At 38.7% G+C, this 7,973-nt stretch overlaps 1 long non-coding RNA gene across 1 annotated transcript; it reads right to left on the bottom strand.

Annotated features, from left to right (window-relative positions):
- Positions 1-4,381: 4,381 nt before the first annotated feature.
- On the bottom strand, positions 4,382-7,973 carry LOC106724067. The gene is made up of 2 exons (XR_001359818.1): positions 7,922-7,973; positions 4,382-4,571 (listed from the first exon to the last, which is right to left on the bottom strand). It is a non-coding gene; the product is annotated as an uncharacterized LOC106724067 (long non-coding RNA).

The raw sequence follows: 7,973 nt of genomic DNA, 5'->3' as shown, positions 1-7,973 counted from the left end.
TCCCTCAGCCCGGCCTGCACCCTCTCCAATCAGGGACACCTTGGGGATGTCTGACTGCCAGTTTAGGCAGAATCGGCCTAAACTGGCAGTTGGACATCCCTCTTGCAATCCGGGACTGCTGGCTCCTAACCACTCACCTGCCTGCCTGCCTGATCACCCCTAACCACTCTGCCTTCCTGCCTGATCACCCCTAACCACTCTGCCTGCCTGCCTGATTGCCCCTAACTGCCTCTGCCTGCCTGGCCACCTCTAACCATTCTTCCCTGCTTTCCTGATTGCCCCTAACCACCTCTGCCTTGGCCCCCATCACCATGGCTTTGTCCGGAAGGATGTCTGGAAGGATGTCTGGAAGATATCCAGTCTATTTGGTCTAATTAGCATATTACCCTTTTATTAGTATAGATAAAGTTGAAATTAGTGTCTGTATATACAGTCTTTACTTCCTCACTTCTTATTCTCTCCTCAACAACTCTAATTGGTTTTATGCTATCTCTACAGGCAGTATTTGTTGCTGTTAATCTCTTCTCCTCCTTAGACCTCCTGGTTTTCCCTCAGAATTCTGAATGTCTCCCTTAGACAGCCTATCTGAAGAGTACTGCTGTCCCAATGAATCTCCTTAAGTAGGCTGGCTTGATTGAGGTTGAATGAGTCACTGAAGTTCTAAAGAAGGCAAAAGAATGAGTTCATGATACTCTCCAGAGTCAAAAGAGAAGTCTGGCCAGATGACAAGGGTCATACACAGAATGGCATGACCGTAGTGAGCTTCACTGTCCAGATCCTGGCCTGTAGTCTTGTGGGGTGCAAGGGTGGGGAACCTTTTTTCTGCCAGTGGCCATTTGGATATTTATAACATCATTTGCGGGCCATACAAAATTATCTACTTAAAAATTACCCTGCTATATTTGGTCAAACATTTCATTAACTCATCCCTAATGCCTTGGCAGGGCCAGACTAATGATTTCCTGGGCCATATATGGCCCTCAGGCTGGGTGTTCCCCACTCTTGGAAAGAAACTCAAGTTCACAGATCCATTATTGTTCTTAAAAAGGACAAGGAAAAATGTCTAAACTCATAAGAAATAGCTGTACAAAACCCCCAAACACCTTTCATTTATAAAGAAACATAACTTTCAAGTATATTCTCTCCATATAGGAAAATAACATGGGAAGTAAAACTATCACAAAGTTGCTCCTATTGGATTTGAGTCCATCAAGGGGTTCTATGCATGACAGACTGTCTAATGGTGCCAGGCCACCTCCACATCAGGAGGGACCTCTCAAAGCAATAATCCTAAAGACTTGGGAGAGAGGTGCCCTCCCTCATCAATGTTAGATTAAGGAGAAAGATGACTGCTGTTTAAATACTTAACTGGTCTTCTGTTCAGCATTCACTCTCTAACATAATATCGGGATATTATTTTTTAAGATTATAAGTACACCAGTTCCCATGTTCATTTTATCTGTTGACTATTTCCTAATCTCTGGGGAAGCTCTTCTCTCTTGGGGAAGGCTATTCAAATGCTCTAAAGCAAAGTTCCCCCAAAGCCATTGATCAATTTCATAAATAGTATTGCTGGTAACAAATAAAAATATTACTTATTTTTGTTTCTAGAGAAAAAAAACTGCCATGAGAGAATAAATATGTAACTTCCATATCTATCCAAACTGGGATGGAAAAAAAAACTAAAATAGTACAGTTTTACTTCTCTACTCCAGTATTCACTGTATTTGTAGATTAAAACGGAGAGAAAAGCCCTAACAGCCCAGGCTGCACTTAATAGATCCTAGAAAAATGTACACATTGACCTTCACTACAACTGAGAGCTACTCTCCACTAGAAAAAATTCTGTTTCTTGAAATCCAAAATGTCACTTAAGAATACCATTTAATCACAATGTTCGCCACAGAAAATCAGTAATTCATTCTTTGAATGACATATAGATGAAGTTTACAAAAGGGAGAAGTTTGATGCACCTGTGTCTGAGAGCAATGAATCAGAAATGATCCCCTTCGAACAAAATATGCAATTATGTTTGGGTATCCAGAATTTCAATTTAAGTTCTTGTCTAGATTTCTTTGTCACCATTAATGATTACTCAGTTCTTTATAGGATGGTTATCATTTAATTCTCAGTGGTTCTCTCATGTCACTCACTTGATGGACGAGATCATAGAAGGTACAGATGAATATCTGGTGTTAAAGCATTAAACGTCAAATAGGTCATGTTCCACACACAGAGAGGCACTGGATTTGGTAGAGTTCTGTGTTGATAATACAGTCGATGAACCTTCTAGAAGACTGTGGACATTCAGTTTTTCTTTCAAGTGGTTTAATATTGGTATGTTACCCACCAGGTTGTTAATCAAAGTGCTGGAGTTAACTACAGTAACAGGTTCATATGATTAACAAATATATTTGGCTATTAAGGAGACAGCATAACATGGTGGTGATTTTATGGGCTTTCTAGAATGTAACACATGCCTTTGAGTCCAGCTCTGACATTGTGAGACCTTGGGCAAGATAATAATATCTCCACACATATGTAATACCTTAATCAATAAAGAAAAAATAAAATAATAAAAAAGATAATAGTATCTCCAAGCTTCAATTTTTTTCATGTGAAAATGGTGTTAATATTACCTCTTAAAAATAACTGTGAGGGCTAAAAGAGGTAATGTATGAAACGTGCTTGTCATGACACCTGGCATAAAATAAGTGCCTATAATGATGATGATATACGGCTTTCCAAGTCCACTGATGCTCTGACTTCCTGAAATCAGTTATATCATCAATCTAAAGCAGTATAGATACTGCATAGGATTTATTTCTCCATAATGGTATATTTCAAGAATAATATTCCAATGAAGCCATTTCTGGAATATAGTTTATAGGACTTTTGATGATAGCCTTAGTCTACCAAGTGGGACTTTCCCAGGTGTCTAGTACCTCACCATGATGTCAAGTTTTTTTGTGTGTGTGTGTGTGTTTTTTAAGTACCTTTTTGAACATAACTGCTAGGGGGAGAGATACTGATGGTGTTATATCATATTCACACATCTTGTCTTAAGACAGTTCAGAATGCCACACTAGTCTCTATATTAAGCTAACCTTTCTCTAAACCACAAGTCATGAGAATTGGAGGAGGTGACATTTGACTTCACTACCTGTAAATGACCTTTCTTTGATTCGTCCCCCTCTGCCCCACCGCAGGCCCCCTCTCAGAGTTGTCAAGCAGGAAATGGTTCTCCATTTCTATCCCTGTGTAGCTTCTAATTCCCTAGGTTGCTGCTTTCTGTTTGTAATGCTTCCTTCTATTTTTCTCAGTCTATACAGAATTGTTTAAACATCTGATCACACTCTGCTGTACTGTGAAAGGATTTCGGTTTACAAAGAATCGAGGCTTCTTACAAACACTGGACATGTAATTCCATGAGTTTTTTCACGGGATTAAAAAAAATAGGATCGTACTCCTACTGGCACTAGCTTATATCCTAAATATTCTCCTTGAGATGCAACTAGCCCTCACCTGGCTTTAGACTATGGTTATCTCCAGCAAAGTCCAACCATCGGCATTACAGATTTTTAGGTTAGACTGCCCTATTTTCACCTCCCAATTCCAAAGTCAAATAACCATTTTTGGTTTTCCTTCTTTTTCTCGTGTTATTATATTGGATCTAAATTAACGCACTCTAGACAGTGTATTCATTCTCCTTTTACTGTTAGCTTTTTTCTTCCCTTGTACTAACACTTTCTTGGAGGTTTCAATAACCTTATTACTCTTTTGTTTTTTGCATTTAATGATTTTAGGGTTTCTAAGAATGTTCTTCCCAATGCCTTTTAGAGTTGTTTTGTGAGCATCAACTGTCTGCACTTGACCCAGCTCAAAGTTCTTTCATTTCTGCAATTAATGGAACTCATTTCCTCAAAGGCTGAACTACATCTACATTTTTATTTTATTTTTTTAATTTTTTTTACATCTACATTTTAAAGCAACTATGGCAGCTTTTAGTGACATCTTTAAAAATGTGTGCTTTCCTTTTTATTCAGAAACCTCTCTAGTCTTCACCCCCTTGGTCTAAGTTTAACTCCCACAACTTATAATTCTCATTTGTGATCGAGATAGCCTATCATCTGTTCTACATCAATACCAAAACGTGTTCTCCAGAAGAAATCTGATATTATCCTATCAAAGTGTGAATTTAAGTCATAATGTTACCTTTTCTAGGTACAAGAGCCTTATCTCGAATTGCAAAGTGACACTCTTCAGGGCTGCTAAAAGAAACTATTGTTCAAGATGGAGAGAAAGAGAAGACCCTTACCAGGTAAAACTCGAATGCCACCCAGACAGACCCCAGACGGTAAAATGTATCAGGAAGGCAAAGTTGTGAGGTATTAAGATGCTTTATTTATGAACTGGATGTGGTATCTTAGAATGTTTTCTTTGAAACTATGTTTCCCATTCGGGCTTCCTTGCTTCTTCACAGTGCCGATCTAGGTCGACAGGAGAAAGTGAGCCCATTGTTCCACATCTCACTTAAGAGAACACCACTTCAAAGCGAAGATCACCACCACCTGACAAAAATAAAACACGTTATCAGTTTTAAAGCATTGTGCCTGTGCTGATCTCAACTTTTCCAGGGATTCAAGTTATTTTAGGGCACCTACTCTGAATGACTATGTTCCTATAGCTAGAACAATAGAACCATCTAAAGAAAACTTCAATATATAATCAATTTCCAAATTTTCCCCTTAATATTAGCAAAGTACTGTAATGTTTCAAATTGCACCCTCCTACCCTCTGCTAAAAACAAAACCCAAACTTAAAAAACAGAGTTAATTCCCTGAACAAAGAAAAATGCACTTTTATCCAAATTCCTTTCAGCTTTTAAATACAAAACAGATAAAATAAACCATCCAAAGAAAACAAAAGTAATACTCCATAATGTCCCTTTTAGCTACACTACCTTTAAAAATTTTTGTTTTGCTAATTGCACTTAGTGGTTATAGAATTACATCTGTTGCATTTCTTGATGGTCAACCTCGTTCATGAGTAATCAGGTATTAACATGAAATAATTTATGAAACAGAGGGGACACAGATGTACTTAACCAAATTACATTTAATATACAGTTTTAATCACTTTTACTATTTATACTTGTAAGTTTTATATCTACCAATTTATATCACACTCTTCACATGAACCATAAGCCAGAGCTAAGTATACTGTATTTATAACATGATTTAGGATCTAAGATTTGAACAAGTTCCTTTTTTAAAATATTTTTTATTCATTTTTAGAGGAAGAGAGGAAGGGAGAGGGAGAAACATCGATATGAGAGCGAAACTACTTCCTGCATGCCCCCTACCGGGATTGAGCTGCAACCCAGGTATGTACCCTGACCAGGAATTGAACCAGCAACCTTTTGATGTACTGGACAATCACCAACTGAGCCACATTGTCCAGTGACCACATTATTGATGGGATAAGAATGTATCTTCGATATCTATGCATTTTGTCCCTTGAAAACAGTTTGACACATGGGAACTAGGTATGTGATTAGCTCTATATTCATCCATTCAGCAAATGTTTTTTGAGTAACAACTCAGGCCAAACATTTTGCTAGTTCTAAGAAAACAGTTGCTAGCAGGATATACATAATCCCTGCCCTTAAAAAGATGACATTATAGTGAATAAAATATTTACAAATTGTATAGTGAAGGAGATGTGCAAGGCGCTACTATATGAGTTGGAGCTGGGAAGGCATGGTTTCAGCGGAATGGGGCAGACAGGATCAGGAAGAACCCGCTGTGTGAAGTGAGGTGGGGGTCAGGTATGTTTTCTCCCCACCTCCTCACCCCCATCCCCAAAGTGAAAATTGAACTATCCAACTGGATACAATGGGCGAATAGGATAGTACTGTACTTCCCTGGTAGTGCATTTTTATGCACAGGCTAACTATATGTGTACTTTAAAAATGTGTGCAGTGTAGTTAGGGTAAAAAGTGAAAATATGCTTTCTAACCACCATAAAAATACTGTTGAGAAAAACTGTGAACAAAGTGAATTACTGCAGTTTATAAAAAGTTCCTTCCCGCAAGTGGAACCCTGAGTCTCAGAGCCAGGACTATTCAACTGCAGAGGATGAAACAGAACCCTTAGCTGTAGTATGTAAACATAATCTTGACTTCTTTGGGATACACTGGATATGCCAGGATCTGCAAATTAGAAAGGAACATAGGATGTTAAAAAGAGGAGCAAGTTTCCACAAATGGTCTCATTCTCACAAGTGATCATTTACCATCCTAAAATCTGGGAGCTAATACACCCTCTCCCCAAACCCCGCCCCCAATTCCTGGGGAGACAGAGTCACCAAATGTAAAATGTCCGAATGCTTAGCCACTAGAGGGAGAGAGTGTGCCTCTGGTGATTAGGAAGTCAAAGAAAGCAACTCCTGAAAAGGATAGTCTTTCAAGGGAGCTAAATTAAGCTCTAATCAGCCAGGGGGCAAGGACTTTATCAACTGTGGTAACTCTGAGTAATTTTAGGATAATTCCTTAAAACTTCATATTGGTTCCTCTTCTATTAAAGAATTAAAATGCTTAAACTAGCCAGACATTTCATTTTCAGTTTTAAGTCATCTTTCCTAAGGACCTCCATAACTTTGTAGATACTTAAACACTTAGGCTGAGTTTTTAGGAGGGATTTATGGCAACTTAGAGAAGTTATGTTACCATTTATATACTGGGAATCAACATTCCACTTTTCTAATTTAAGGTTAAAATATTTGCTATCTATTGGGATGATTAAAATGATTTGTGGAATTCTGTTGTCTTTCCTAAAATATGTCATCAAGAAAATTACTTTTATTTATCTAATTGACAGGTTAAAAAAACAACAACATATAACTCATCAGAACTGCAATTTCTCTTAAAATTGTCCTACTAAAGTCATTGGTAGCCTGAGCCCAAATGACTTGCTCTCCAATGAATATTGGTTCATCTTGTTTTCAGTATGGCACCAACTATAATTTTTCCTAATTCAGTAACCAGCCTACTGGTTACACTTGTCTAATAAACTTTTAAAAAGTAATTCATTATAAAATGTAAATTTAGTATTAGACAAGTTATACACGGTATCCATTACATAGTGTGCATCAACGTGAATGAATTCCTCCATCACAAAATCTAAAGGAAAAGACATTATCCAAAATTTCCCAGACATACAGAGTAGTGCTGAAGATATAGTTAATAGTTAATGATTTTATTTTCAATGTGTCATTTTCTATCCTCAGCAGAAAAAAAAAAAAAAGCAACTCAGCAACTATTTCTGGGATTCTTGGAAGGAGGAGCTCGGTGCCCGCGCCTCCTCTTTCAGCATTGATTTTCCTCACAACCTGTGACATGGTTTCTCAGAAACGCTGTTGGGTAGTCCTACTAATTCCGTGTGTTTTTTCAAACTTAAGCCACCCAGACTCCACAGTTCAGTATTTTCAGGTCCTTTCATTTTCCTTTTCCCTTTCATTACAGAAGTCTCTATTCCTTCTTTTTGCAAATGTGGTCAAGGAAAAAAAAAAAAAAGCCAAATGCTACTATGTGTAGCAAAAGCACACATTTAACTCGATCTATTTCAGTTGTTCCCAAATCAATTTAAAAAGCTGTGCCATAACGAATGGTGGCTATTGATGGGCAGCACTGGGCTCTTAACAACTTTCTGGACCCTCACGCGTCCCTGGGACTGGGGTGGATGTGGCAGCCGCCCGGGGAAGAAGACGCCAGCAAACGCTCTAATTTTAAAACTTGCCCCGGGAAGCACTTCCAAAATAGTAAGCGCTGAGCTGCATCTCAGACCCGACTTTCCCTTCCCCTCCGCTCCCGAGGACCCCCGCATCCCGGTCCGCGCCCCGGTCAGTCGGTGCCGTTCACCGGGATCGCGCCGCGGAGTTTATTGCGAAGCCCAAGTGGGTGGGTCCACGCG

The sequence above is a fragment of the Myotis brandtii genome, unplaced genomic scaffold (genome assembly GCF_000412655.1).
Source record: "Myotis brandtii unplaced genomic scaffold, ASM41265v1 scaffold702, whole genome shotgun sequence".
Classification (NCBI taxonomy): Eukaryota; Metazoa; Chordata; class Mammalia; order Chiroptera; family Vespertilionidae; genus Myotis; species Myotis brandtii.
Note: the sequence above shows the minus strand (reverse complement) of the source record. Positions and strands in the feature narration are given on the sequence as shown.